General features: G+C 40.2%; 1 non-coding gene across 1 annotated transcript; it reads left to right on the top strand.

The window, feature by feature from the left end:
- Window positions 1-12,324: 12,324 nt before the first annotated feature.
- LOC126025511 (U6 spliceosomal RNA) lies at window positions 12,325-12,431 on the top strand. Its single transcript, XR_007501469.1, has one exon. It is a non-coding gene; the product is annotated as a U6 spliceosomal RNA (small nuclear RNA).
- Window positions 12,432-14,671: the final 2,240 nt, after the last annotated feature.

Raw genomic sequence — 14,671 nt, 5'->3', positions numbered from 1 at the left:
AGCATAGAGCCAGGACTCAAAAACCAAAAAAATAAACAAACAAAAAGGCCTATCAAGTTCATGAAGTTCCTGTAGGTATTACAGAAAGAGACAGGGAAAAAGAGGAAAAGAGGGCCCGGAGAGATAGCACAGCGGAGTTTGCCTTGCAAGCAGCCGATCCAGGACCAAAGGTGGTTGGTTCAAATCCCGGTGTCCCATATGGTCCCCCGTGCCTGCCAGGAGCTATTTCTGAGCAGACAGCCAGGAGTAACCCCTGAGCATCGCCGGGTGTGGCCCAAAAACCAAAAACCAAAAAAAAAAAAAAAAAAAAAAAGAAAAAGAGGAAAAGAAAAAATACAATTAAACAATATGAGGAATGAGAAAATTTTTAATTACAAAAAAGAAACAAATAACATGAAAAATAAATATCTTATGTATATCAAAGTGTCAAGTAAAACAATTTTCCAGGAAAACAGAAATTACTAAAGCTTCATTTTTTTTATTTCAGTAGGAGGTATAAGATCATAAATACGAAGAGAATAACATTATTGAGGTCAGAGTGATATCACAGTGGATAGGGCATTTGCTTTGCACACAGCAGAGCAAGGTTTGATCCCCGGCTTCCCATATGGTTCTCCTGAGCTCACAGGGGTGATTTCTGAGCAGAGCCAGGAGTAACTCCTGAGCAATGCCTGGTATGGCCCCAAAACAATAAAATAAAATAAATAAGAAAAGAGAATAAAATTATTTTCAAACACTTATATGGTTCCTTACTGAAATGGCTTGATGGAAGCTTTTCTTTTATGTCTCAACAGTTTTGAAACAAAGGAAAAAGACAGTCTATTCACCTTTTCTAACCACAATTCAACAAATACACTAAAAAAAAACAAAGAGAATAAATTGCACACACACATATGTATGTACACACATTCATGTTTATATACATATACAAAAATACATTTTTGGGGGGCCCAGAGAGATAGCATGGAGGTAGGGCATTTGCCTTGCATGCATAAGGTCAGTGGTTTAAATCCCGGTATCCCATATGGTCCCCCGAGCCAGGCAGGAGCGATTATTTCTGAGTGTAGAGCCAGGAGTAACCCCTGAGCACTGCCAGGTGTGACCCCCCCAAAAAAAAAGAAAACACAATACTTTCCCCGAACCCTACTGTAATTATAATGCCTCTTTGCTCTTTTCTGGTCCTATCAAATCTTGGAATCTGGGTCAATAGAAGTCAGCAGAGTAACTGTAGGAACTCCAATTATAGGGGATGTAGTTTTTTGTTTTTTGTTTTTTGCTCCCTTCCTCCCCCCTCCCCCTGCACCAATGGGGATGTAGTTTTATATGCTTTCCTCTTATAGGTGCTTTTTTGGAGGGGCCACATCCGGTGGCGCTCAGGGGTTACTCCTGGCTATGTGCTCAGAAGTCGCTTCTGGCTTGGGGGACCATATGGGAAGGCAGGGATTGAATCGAGGTCTGTCCTGGGTCAGCCATGTGCGAGGAAAATGCCCTACTGCTGCGCTATCACTCCGGATCATTTTTATAGATTCTTATTTCTTTTATTTTCTTTTTCTTCCTTTTTTTTTTGGAGGGCTCACATCCGGCAGCTCTCAGGGGTTACTCCTGGCTCCATGCTCAGAAATTGGCCCTGGCAGGCTTGGGGATCATATGGGATGTGGGATTCGAACCACCGACCTTCTGATTGCAAGGCAAATACCTTACCTCCATGGTATCTCTCCAGCCCCTTGTTTTTTTGTTTTTGAGCCACACCCAGTGACACTCAGGGGTTATTCCTGGCTAAGCACTCAGAAATCACTCCTGGTTTAGGGACCATATAGGACAGTAAGGATTGAAGCCAGGTCTGTCTTGGGTCAGCTGCGTGCAAGACAAATGCCCTACTGCTGTGCTATTGCTCCGGCCCCTATAGGTTCTTATTATTAATTTTAATACATGATGGTGCTATATAAGAAAACCCATTTAGAACATCAAAATATGGGGGGCAGAGATAAGCTGTCTTCTTCCTGATATCCAGATGTCTGTACTCACTTAGATATTCCATCTGAGACTAGCAGAAAACTATCCAGGGGAGCATAACCCACAGAATGATGAGTAAAATATAAAGATGTTTCTTTTTCTTTTCTTTTCTTCTTCTTTTGTTTTTGTTTTTGTTTTTGTTTTTGGGCCACACCCGGTGACACTCAGGGGTTATTTCTGGCTATGCGCTCAGAAACAGCTCCTGGCTTGGGGGACCATATGGGACACTGGGGATAGAACCGCGGTCCATGTCTGTCTGTCTGTCTGTCTGTTGGTTTTTGGGTAACACTTGGCAACTCTCAGGGATTACTCTTGGCTCTGCATTCAGAAATTACTCCTGGCAGGCATGGGGGACCATATGGTATGCTGGGATTTGAACCACCGTTTGTCCTGGATTGACTGTAGCTATCTCTCCAGCCCCATCTCCAGCTCTCTAAAGTAATTTCCTCATCTGCAACCTATGGTTTTCCATTTAAATATTTTATTATTTTATTATGGCCCCTTCCATATTGTATAGTCTCTTATTGTGAACTGAAAGGTGCCTGGAGCAAGAACTTGTCCCTATATATTACTGAATTTTCAAAAAAAAATAAAAAAAGGCAGACGACTTAAAATATAAAGGACTAGCAAAGACATATTAAATAAACGAAGTATAACTTGGATTCAAACAAACCAAATTGCCTTGAGATGTAGAACATTTTTCTTGCCATCTATAGAATTTCTCACATTTAAAAATAAACTCATAACAAGAGCCATTTTATGGAGAAAAGTCAAATCACAGTATATTGTTTACAAAAAAGCAACTGTTCATTTTGGCCCATGGTAAGTGACTTCTTAGTTTTCTCAGTGAGTTTTGGCTAGTAATTATTTTCCCAGATTATCAAGGTCTTTAATTTGTTATGAAAACATTAAAAGGAATACCGGTAGTTTTCCTTCATTAGTCATTCTCAGTTCATTTCCCACATCAAAATTCACCATGAATTAATTATATACGTGGCTTCCTGGGCCAAAAGGAGAAATAGCTACTTCCAGTTCACCTCATACCCCACACTGACCCTTCCTTTACTTAGTTCGGTAAGCCAGGGTCAAGGTTCTGCTATCAATTGACTAATATGCTAACTTTTAAGGATTAAGAACTTTCTAATCAGGTATCTAAAATTCATTTGTAATGTACTTACATTGTAGACAGAACAAGCACTACTACTTCAGTTCTCTTACATAAAGACTTGTTTTATGAGTCAACATGTGGTCTCCTTTTGGTGAATAGTCTACATGCACCTGGAAAGAATGTGTATTCTGAAGTTGTTGGTGGCATGTTGTATGAAAGTCAATTTGGTCAGTTTGGGTTGAGAGTGTTACTCTAATGGTTAGTACTTATTCATTCTCATTCTCTATTAAATTGTTCCATAAATTGCCAAAGAAGAAATGTTAAAATTGCTAATAAGTGTTGGATTTGCTACTTTTTCTTTACATTTATCATTATTTTAGATTTGTATGACAGATTTGTATACTATGTTTTTAGGAGTATATATACTTAAGATTCCTGAGGCAAGAGCCAGTTGTCCAAGAAGTTGTCTTGCTTGTAGCCAATCTGGTCCAGGTGTGATTCCAAAACAAAATATTTATAATTTTTTTTTTGTTTTGTGTTTTGGGCCACACCCAGTGACACTCAGGGGTTACTCCTGGCTATGTGCTCAGAAATCTCTCTTGGCTTGGGGGGACCATATGGGATGTCAGGGATCGAACGCAGGTCCGTCCTAGGCTAGCATGGGCAAGGCAGATGCCTTACGGCTTGTGCCACTGCTCTGCCCCCCATTTATGAATTTTTTATGTCACTAATTAACAGATCCTATTTATCATTATGAATGTCCCTCTTAGTTCCTATTATAATCCTTTCTGCGTAGTTTACTTTGCATGATTCATGATATTCATATTCGGGTTTCCTATGATTAATGTTTGCACAGTAGAGTTGTCTTCCATCCTTTTACTTTGAGCCTTTCAGAATCATATTTAAAGTTACATTCTGTGGCTAGCAGAGTTGACTGTTGCTTTCTATTTCAGTCTGTCAATCTTTTTCAATTAGAATGCTCAGATAATGTAATTGTCAAGGAGGCTAATTTAAAGCTACCGTTCTGCTGCTTTTTCTCCTATTTTCCCAATCAGTTTTCTTCTTGGGCCAAATTCAGTGCTGCTCAGAGCTTACTTTTGGTTCTATGCTCAAGATTCTATGCTCCCTGGAAAATACTGAGTGTCAAGTATTGAACCTGGGTCAGGTGCGTGCAAGATAAACACCCTACCTGCTGTATTATCTCTCCAGCTGCCTTTTAGCTTGTTTTGCCTTTTCTTTTTTCTTTTTCTTTTTGGGCCACATCCAGTCATGCTCAGGGGTTACTCCTGGCTATGCTCTCAGAAATCACTCCTGGCTTGAAGGACCATATGGGATACTGTGATTCAAACCAACGTCTGTCCTGCCCTACCATTTGTGCCACCACTCTGGCTCCAATTCTGTCTTTTCTTTTACTGAATTTAATTTCCTCTACGAAATTGCCAACTGTCTTGGCTTTGTATATTGAATTATTGCTTTAAGATTTACAATAAAAGAGGCTGGAGAGATAGGATGGAGGTAAAGTGTTTGCCTTTCATGCAGGTCATCGGTTCTAATCCCAGCGTCCCATATGGTCCCCCGTGCCTGCCAGGAGCGATTTCTGAGCATGGAGCCAGGACTATCCCCTGAGCACTGCCGGGTGTGACCCAAAAACCACACACACACACACACACACACACACACACACACACAAAAGGCAAAACAAAAAAGATTTACAATAAAAATCTCTCATTTATCATATCTATCTTCAAATTCTCTATTTTGTATATGTCTGTTGAAATTTTACACCATATTTTCATTTTTCCTCCCTTTTTGCTATTACTTTGCCATACATTTCTTTACTATACAACATAAAACATAAACCTTGAATGCAATGCCTTCAATTTTCTTTAAATACTTGATAATCTTATAGGGAACTTAAATAATAATAAGAGCATACTTTATATTGCCATTTATAGCATTTATTATTCCTTTTGAGATCCAAAATTTCATCTGGCATAATCCTGCTTCTAGAATTTCCTTTAACAGCTATTGTTCTGTAAGCCTTTTGTGATAAATATTCTCAGCTTTATTTTTCTAAAAAGGTCTTTATTTCATCATCATTTTTATTATTTGAGTATAAAAATCTACTTGACAGTTCATGTTTTAAAAACTCTTTAAAGATGTTATTCCACTGTCTTATTTTGCATTGTTTCTGAGAAGTCCTATTTTCCCATTTTTTGCATCTCTTATGCCCCTTTGTCTCCATTTATTATTTTTAGGGTAATTTACTTTTATATTGAGGGATCATGATTTAAAATAGTTTAAATATTTATGGTCTACAGCATAGGATATGTTATAGCCCACATCCAATCACCAGAGTGCCAAAATCTCTACTATTATTTCTGAGTTTCTTTTTTTTTGGGGGGGTGGGCATACCCGTTTGATGCTCAGGGGTTACTCCTGGCTAAGCACTCAGAAATCGCCCCCGGCTTGGGGGGACCTTATGGGACGCCGGGGATCGAACCTCAGTCCTTCCTTGGCTAGCGCTTGCAAGGCAGACACCTTACCTCTAGCGCCACCTCGCCGGCCCCTATTTCTGAATTTCTTTGTGTCCCCTTTCTTCTTCTACCTTGGCAAACTTACTTCTGTTGTCAGAATGTGTGTGTGTGTTTTTTTTTTTTTTTTGGGGAGGGCAGAGAGATAGCATGGAGGTAAGGTATTTGCCTTTCATGCAGAAGGATGGTGGTTCAAATCTCGGCATCCCATATGGTTCCCTGTGCCTGCCAGGGGCGATTTCTGAGCACAGAGCCAGGAATAACCCCTGAGCACTGCCGGGTGTGATTCAAAAAAAAAAAGTGTTTTTTTTTATAATTAAACAATTAATTGTGTATTCCCTGACATTTGTCCTTCTGACTCAATTCACTTAACATGACACTTTTAAGTTTTACATCTCAGTTGTAGCTTAAATAAAATATTTCATCTTTCATTTTTGTTTTGTTTCATTTTATTTGTTTTTGGGTCACACCCGGCAGCACTCAGTGGTTACTCCTGGCTCCACACTCAGAAATTGCTCCTGGCAGGCTCGGGGGACCATATGGGATGCCGGGGTTTGAACCAATGACCTTCTGCATGAAAGGCAAACGCCTTACCTCCATGCTATCTCTTTGGCCCTTCTTTATTTTTTTCCCTCTTTATTTTTTTAATATTTATTTAAAAACCGTGATTACAAATATGATTGTAGTTGTATGATTTCAGTGATGTAAAGAACACCCCCCTTCACCAGTGCAACATTCCCTCCACCAATGTCCCAAATCTCCCTCCTCCCCACCCCACCCACACCTGTACTCAAGACAGGCTTTCTACATCCCTCATTCATTCACATTGTTATGGATAGTTCTCAATGCCTTCCCCGGTGTGCTATCGCTCTGGCCCCAGCCTTTTATTTTTCTTACCAAATAGATCAACTGTTTAGTGTTCTTGTTTATACCTTGAAATTTGTCAGTTTGAGTTGGTTTTGATTAATTCATTATGACATATTTTCTTTTTCTTTGTATCTCAGACATTTAAAAAAATTAGATGCCAGACATTCTAGCATTTCTTTCTTGGGTTCTGGATTTTGTTGCTGTTCTTATAATATTTGGGGGAGGAGATCCAAAGCAGTGAACAAGAGGCCAAGGGCCTGGTCAGATGAGCCACTGCAAGAGACTGAGGATGTTCTGTTGCTTGTTCAGTGATGCTAGAAATACCAAGTCATTCCAGCAGAGCAGAAGTGGCAGGGCAAAGAGGGCAAATGCTCAAGAGCCTCCAGGTCTGCACCCGGATATTTGAGGAAAAATTGATGCCAGGGAATCCAAGGTCAGCCACATACAAGGCATAGGCTTTATGTACCATCTTTCTGCCAATCCCCTAGGTATTTTTTGTTTGTTTGTTTGTTTTTGGGTCACACCCAGTGGTGCTCAGGGTGTCTGCTCAGAAATAGCTCCTGGCAGGCACGGGGGACACCGGGATTCGAACCAACCACCTTTGCTCCTGGATCGGCTGCTTGCAAGGCAAACACCGCTGTGCTATCTCTCCGGGCCCCCCTAGGTATTCTTTTTTTTTTTTTTTTTTTTTTTGGTTTTTGGGCCACACCCGGCATTGCTCAGGGGTCACTCCTGGCTGTCTGCTCAGAAATAGCTCCTGGCAGGCATGGGGGACCATATGGGACACCGGGATTCGAACCAACCACCTTTGGTCCTGGATCGGCTGTTTGCAAGGCAAACGCCACTGTGCTATCTCTCCGGGCACCCCCTAGGTATTCTTAAGTGTTGTTCTGAAACATTGCTACTTGAAAACTGTTTGATCCTCTTGAATCTTATTTTTTTTTTTGTTTTTGTTTGTTTGTTTGCTTTTGGGTCACATTCGGGAGCGCTCAGGGGTTACTACTGGCTCTATGCTCAGAAATCGCCCCTGGCAGGCATGGGGGACCATATAGGATGCCGGGATTTGAACCATCATCCTTCAGCATGAAAGGCAAACGCCTTACCTCCATTCTAACTCTCCGGCCCCAAATCTTAATTTTTATTGAGTTATGATTGCTATAAGTATTTATAAGCTTAAGTTATAAATATAATGATTAGATATTTGTTTAGATTGTGGAATGATCCCAGCAATGAATTTTAAAACTGGCATCCAGTGTCACATACATTTTTCCTTTTTTTGGTAGGCTTGGGGGACCATCTGGGATGTTGGGGATCTAACCTGAGGTGGCTGTCTGTAAGGCAAATGCCCTACCCGTTGGCAAACGCCCTATCCGCTGTGCTATTGTTCTGGCCTTTTTATATGTTCCCTGCTGCAGTTTTGGTTGTGCTATTTTTTCCTTTTTTTTTTTTTGTCCTGCAGATATATCCCCTTCTCTCTGCAAGTATAACAAAATATTGTCAACTTCCAGTATCCAGCGCATCCTGCCTAAAGTAGCAAACTTAAAATTTTCATTTCATCTCTTGCTAATGTCATCACTTGAAAGTATCTCCTACTGTTGGCTTCAATAATAGCCTTTACTTGTACGACCTTTTACATCAATACTTGGGGCTTTAACATTTCCCCTGTGATTATTTCTGGAGGGTGATCTGGAGGGAAGTTTGAGTCACTCCTCTTAGTGTTCAGGCTCTATGTTCATGTGGGATGTGCATGTATGTGTATTTGTGTATTTATGGCTCTCTGTATTTATGATGTGAGGATTCTAACCAGAGTGGAGGCTAAAGTACCCACTGTGGGTTTTTTTTTGTGTGTGTGTGTGTATGTGGATAAATAAACACAGGAGTGCTCAGGGCTTACTCCTGGCTCTGGGACTTGGACACCATATATTGGTGATATAGGATATTGGCCACATACAAGGCAAGTGACTTATCTCCTGTATTATCTTTCTAGCCCTACTATCCTCTGTGTTTTAAATCTCACAGTTCCAACTGCTTATGGAATCCATACATGTGGATTAAATTCAATAAATTTAAGTCAAAATACACATTTTACTGTCTTTACATATCTAAGAATCTTTTCATTCATTGAGAAATCTCATGGCCCCAACTGCTTATGGAAATCCATACATGTAAATTAAATTCAATAAATCCAAGTCAAAAGACACTTTTGTACTGTCTCTACACATCTAAGAATCCTTCCATTCATTGAGAAATATCACAGTTCTCAAGCCAGAAAGGATTTTTTTTTTTTTGGGTCACACCCGGCAGTGCTCAGGGGTTATTCCTGGCTCCAGGCTCAGAAATTGCTCCTGGCAGGCACAGGGGACCATATGGGGCGCCAGGATTCGAACCGATGACCTCCTGCATGAAAGGCAAACGCCTTACCTCCATGCTATTCTCTCCGGCCCCGACAAGAAAGGATTTTTAAGAGTGCATTTTGAAAATGAGGGTGTAAGTGGTCAAGGGTTATTAGATAGCATTTCATCACTTCTAGTTTATTTCTCTAAAATATCACTCTCATTGTGTCCCTTCGTGTCTTAGGACCAATTGTTTCGCTCTTGCAGTATTAGGTCAGATCAGTTTTCCTACTTCCCTGCTGCCAACTAGCACTAATCTGGCCAACCAAGTCTCTTTTTACAAATCAAAGTAAAAACCAGACCTCAAGAGTGGTGTCCTTTTCTTCTAAGATTCTAGCCTGACACAGAAGAATGCTAGTTTCATTGCACTAGTTAAACAGTCTACATTTCCCATAGCCCACAAACTCTGCTAAGATGCATCGCATCCCCTTCCAAAAAATACTCTTCCCTCATCTGTCATCACCAGTTAAGACTCTTCATTAAAGAACCAATTAAAATTTACCTCCCCTTCAAAACATGGTCACAATAGCAACCTCTTTCCAGACTCACCAGACTGCTCCATCTGAATTAAGGATGCCTTTGAATTGTACATATTAAGTTATAAGTTAGTACAAATAACAAAGCACAAGTTTTCCAGTTGATGTCATCACTTGACTAACTAAATATCTTTCAAGTTGATTTTTTTTTTCCAGTTTCCCAGGGAAGACAGGACCTAGGTTGTTTTGTGTTTGTGCAATGCAGAGCATAGTATCCAACTATCCCAAAAAAGGAAACACAAGTAGCTTACCTTGGTGATAGTCTGTATGATCTTTAAGCCATTGGTCATGCACCAATACCGCCACACGATTGAGGGCGTTACGTGTGGCTTTTGTTGTATATTGGGCTGACTGCGCTGGTACACAGGTCATTTCCCTAGTCATCAATCATATTATACACAGGGGGAATTTGTTGAGTTTAGGTAGTATAGCAGAAATGAAAACAGACATAAGCATTAAAACAATTCCCATACCTGTCTTCTAGAAACTGACTGTATCGCAAGGAGAATGTAATATAAATAATAGAAAAGCCTTAAGAGATAAAGTTTTAAAACTAAATTTTGAATCAAGGTTTGCATATATTATGATAAACCAATGAGGATGTCCCATTTCTACAGTCAGAATCAATGGATTAAGCCTTGCAATTAATCTGCCTAATATTGCCATATGTAATAGGATGTGTAGCAAGGCAGGCACTCTAGGTAACAAGGGGTGAAAAAAAAAATCAACACAGAAAGACAAAAAAATGCTTTACGCTAAATTTTCTCTTTAAAACAAGAGCATTTCTCCTTATACCCCCAAAAAGAGAATGAGAATTTTTGTTTTCCTTTTTTTTTTTTTAATTTTTTTGGTTTTTGGCAGCACTCAGGGGTTACTCTTGGCTCTATGCTCAGAAATCGCTCCTGGCAGGCTCGGGGGACCATATGGGATACTGGGATTTAACCCATCTGCATGCAAGGTAAACACACTACCTCCATGCTACCTCTCCAGCCCCTGAGAATGAGCATTTCTAATTACAACTGTAACAAAAAGATGTAAAGAAGAGAAGTCCAATTACATATTTTCTCTTCTCTCCCAGAAAGAACTGTTCTGTCTCTTGAATATATTGTCTCAAGTGTCTAAGATGCCATCCTAGGTAGTCTTGTACTGAATAGTATTTGCACATTTTCTTTCAATTCTTTTCACAAGCTCATAAAGAGAGAAATTGAACTCTACAACTCAGATGCTAATTTAGAATCAGGATGGAAGGTTAAGAGAGTGGAATATTAAGGAAAGAAGGGAAAGCTTCCAGAGACTCACAACTTCTCAGGAGAACCAAATAGGTTTTAAATTCAAATGCAACTATTTTAGAGGGACAGTGGTCTTCCTCAAGGTATTACTTGCCACAGTGAAAACCAAGTCTATAACCAGTAATTAATTAGCCTTTTCTTAATCCTTCTGGGATGTACTAAATATAGGCTTAAACTTAAAATTATTGTCTTTTTCTATAGAAAAAAAATCAAAGTGTAAACCCTAGAAGTAAAAGAATGCTAACCTGTGCATAATCTAATGGTTTTGATCTTCTCTGGAATGCACAGTGGAGATGAATCACTGAAGTAAATACCCTGTTGATCTCCAAATTGATTTCACTTTTGTTAATCTCCCCTTTGGTTTTTGTTTTATTTTTTGGGGGGGCCACACCTAGTGATGCTCAGGGGTTACTCCTGACTATGCACTTAGAAATCGCTCCTGGCATGGGGGACCATATGGGACAATGGGAGATCGAACAGTGTCCATCTGAGGCAACCGCTGAACCACTACTCCGGCCCCTAACTCCCCCTTTTTGATTTTTGGATCACAAGGGTGGTTCTCAGGGTTTATTCCTGGCTCTGCACTCAGATCATTCCAGGCAGCACTTAGGTTGCTGGAAATCAAAAACAGGTTAGCAGCATGCAGGCGAGTGTCCTACCCTCTATACTATCTGGCCCCCTCACTCACTTTCTAATGCTCTTATTGTTCATTTCCAGACTACTGTCCTCCTGATATGCCCAAAGGTTTTTGGCCTTTAGAATCTCCCAACCATATACACTGTACCACACCACACCATGCTACAACACACTCTTAGTCTCTCACTATTTTTAGCTTATATACTCTGCAAGGGTTTCTATTCCATGACAAATACTTCATTTTCTACGGTTTCAATTTGGTGAACAGTATTTATAGATTCCTGTGTTCAGCTATACCTACAGAAGTGAGCTCTCTTCAGATGTATCAAACACAAACAAAAGCCTAAGAAAATTCTTTTTTTTTTTTTTTTTTTGGGTTTTGGGCCACACCCAGCGATGCTCAGGGGTTACTCCTGGCTGTCTGCTCAGAAATAGCTCCTGGCAGGCATGGGGGACCATATGGGACACCGGGATTTGAACCAATCACCTTTGGTCCTGGATCGGCTGCTTGCAAGGCAAACGCCGCTGTGCTATCTCTCTGGGCCCCTAAGAAAATTCTTATAAGCACTGTGAATAGTTTGTAATCCACTTTGGTCAAAATAAAAATTACTAATAAAAAAAGAGAAAATTCTTATAAGCTATCAATAGTAAGATATCTAGATTTTCATTTAAAAATATGAACACTGGGGCCGGTGCGGTGGCGCTAGAGGTAAGGTGTCTACCTTGCCAGTGCTAGACTAGGACAAACCGAGGTTCAATCCCCCGGCGTCCCATATGGTCCCCCAAGCCAGGAGCGACTCCTGAGCGCATAGCCAGGAGTAACCCCTGAGAGTCACCAGGTGTGGCCCAAAAACCAATATATATACATATATATATTATATATATGTATGTATATATATATGTATATATATATATATATATATATATATATATATATATGAACACCATGTGCTCACTTTGGCAGCACATACACTAAACTTGGAACAATACAGAGAAGATTAGCATTGCCCCTGCACAAGGATGATACGCAAATTTATGAAGCGTTCCATATTTAAAAAAAAAAAGATAAAGATATGAACACCACAGGGCCAGAGCGATAGCATATGTATTACAAACAACTTGGTCAGGGGAGGAGCGATAACACAGCGGCAAGGTGTTTGCCTTGCACGCGTCCATACCCAGATGGACCCAGGTTCTATTCCTGGCATCCCATAGGGCCCCTGAGCCTGCCAGGAGCAATTTCTAAGCACAGAGCCAGGAGTAACCCCTGAGCACTGCTGGGTGTGACCCAACCTCTCCCCCCCCCAAAAAAAAAAAAAAAAAACCACCAAACAACTTGGTCAATGATGGTGTTATAATAACAATTAGGAAAAAAAGCAATAATCCTGGGGCCGGAGCTGTAATGCAGTAGGTAGAACATTTGCCTTGCACCCAGCTGATCTGGGTTTGAGTCCACCTCCAGGATTAATCCCTGAGCACAGAATCAGGAGTAAACCCTGAACACTGCTGGATGAAACCTAACAACTCCAAAAGAAATGTTAGTGTAACAACTGTCAGAATAAACATAGCCCCACTATTGAAATACTTTCTATAAGATAGAATGAGGTGCTAGAAATGAAATCATAAAAATTCATGCATGAATTATTAAAAATGATAGGGAATGTACTGTAACTTAAAATAGGCAAAAGCATGGAAGAAACCTTAAAATATAATATTGAGAAGGGATACCTGACACAATAGGATATATTAAAATGGCTCATTTATATAATTAAAAAAGAGATCAAATTAGTTTTAGACATTTAATGTGACCTTAAAGAGGAAACAAAGGGAGGGCATGTGAAGGGTTCCTGTATTCAGATCATTTTCTGTATTTCTCCTAGGTGATTATCATCATGTTTGCCGCTTTAGAGTTAATGAAGTTGTGAGACCAGAATCATAGTACAACGAGGAGGTGCTTGTCTTGCAAGTGGCTGATATGGGTTCAATTCCTAGCTTCTAATGACCCCCTAAATACTATCAGAGAGATCCCTAAACACGGAGCTAGGGGTCAGCTCTGAGCACAGCTGGGCTTGGCAAAAAAAAAAAAAAAAAAAAAGGAATTAATGAAGTTGGTGCTGGACCAATAGTAAAGCAGTAAAGTGCTTGCCTTGCACATTGCCAACTGCCAATTAAACTGCTGTTTAATTCCCTGGCATTCCATATGGTCCGCTGAGCACTTCCAGGAGTGATCCCTGAGCATAGAGCCAGGAGTAAGCACCTAGAACTGCCAGGTGTGGCTTCAAAACAAACCCAAAAAAGAGTCAGTGTAGTTGAATACTAATGATTGGGTCCTTTTCTGTGTGATTCAATGAGAAAACTACCAAAAAATACCTTTAAAATTAAAAAAGCAAATTTATAGGGATCAGAACGATAGCACAGTGGTAGGGTGCTTGCCTTGCACGTGGCAGACCCAGGTTGGAACCTCAGCATCGCATATAGTCCCCCAATTTTCCAGGAGTGATTCCTGAATGCAGAGCTAGGAGTAATCCCTGAGCACTGTCAGGTGTGGCCCCAAAACTAAAGAAAAAAAGTTTATATAAACCTGATAAATGTAGATTATAATCTAAATATAGAAGTAGAGGAAGGCTCAAAACTGTAAAGCTGTCTCATTTCATCAAGTAATAGTTAGCTCAATGTATTTCTGATTAAAATCCATTTTTGTTGTTACTTTCATCGATGCTAAAGGTTATCTAGGAGAGTACATGCAAATGAAGAGGAAAGAAACTTTAAAAATAATAACCAAGAATCCTTATCCTGTATATAACATTTAAATGATTTAAACTGGTCAACAAATAGACAAACGGAGCTGGAGAGGTAGCTCAACAGGCAGGCAGGCAGGCAGGCTTGCTTTGCCAGCAGGCGGCTGGGGACTGAGCTCTGGTGCTGCAAGGCCTGCAGAGGGCTCCAGGGAGTAATCCCTGAGTACTTCAGGGTGGAAAAGAGGGAGGAAGAGAGGAAGGGAAGAAGCCAGGGGGGAGGGAGGAAATAAACAGATCAGAGCACCCAGGAGAGTGCAGAGGAGACTGTGTACATGTACGTATGCAAATTGAAAACGTAATGAAGGTTCCATTTCAAATTGCTAGGGAAAGGATGGATTTTCAATAAATGCTGTGAAATAATAAGCTATTAACTAGAAAAAGAAAGCAATTTCACAATTGTATTTACTACACACAAATAACACAACTTCAAGAGGTCACTCTTCCTCCCTCCTCCCCGAAAAGCTTCTTCCACAAAGAATCATGTTTTCATTATTTGG

This window comes from Suncus etruscus, chromosome 1, assembly GCF_024139225.1.
Source record: "Suncus etruscus isolate mSunEtr1 chromosome 1, mSunEtr1.pri.cur, whole genome shotgun sequence".
Taxonomy (NCBI): domain Eukaryota; kingdom Metazoa; phylum Chordata; class Mammalia; order Eulipotyphla; family Soricidae; genus Suncus; species Suncus etruscus.
This window is presented reverse-complemented; position numbering and strand designations above follow the sequence as displayed.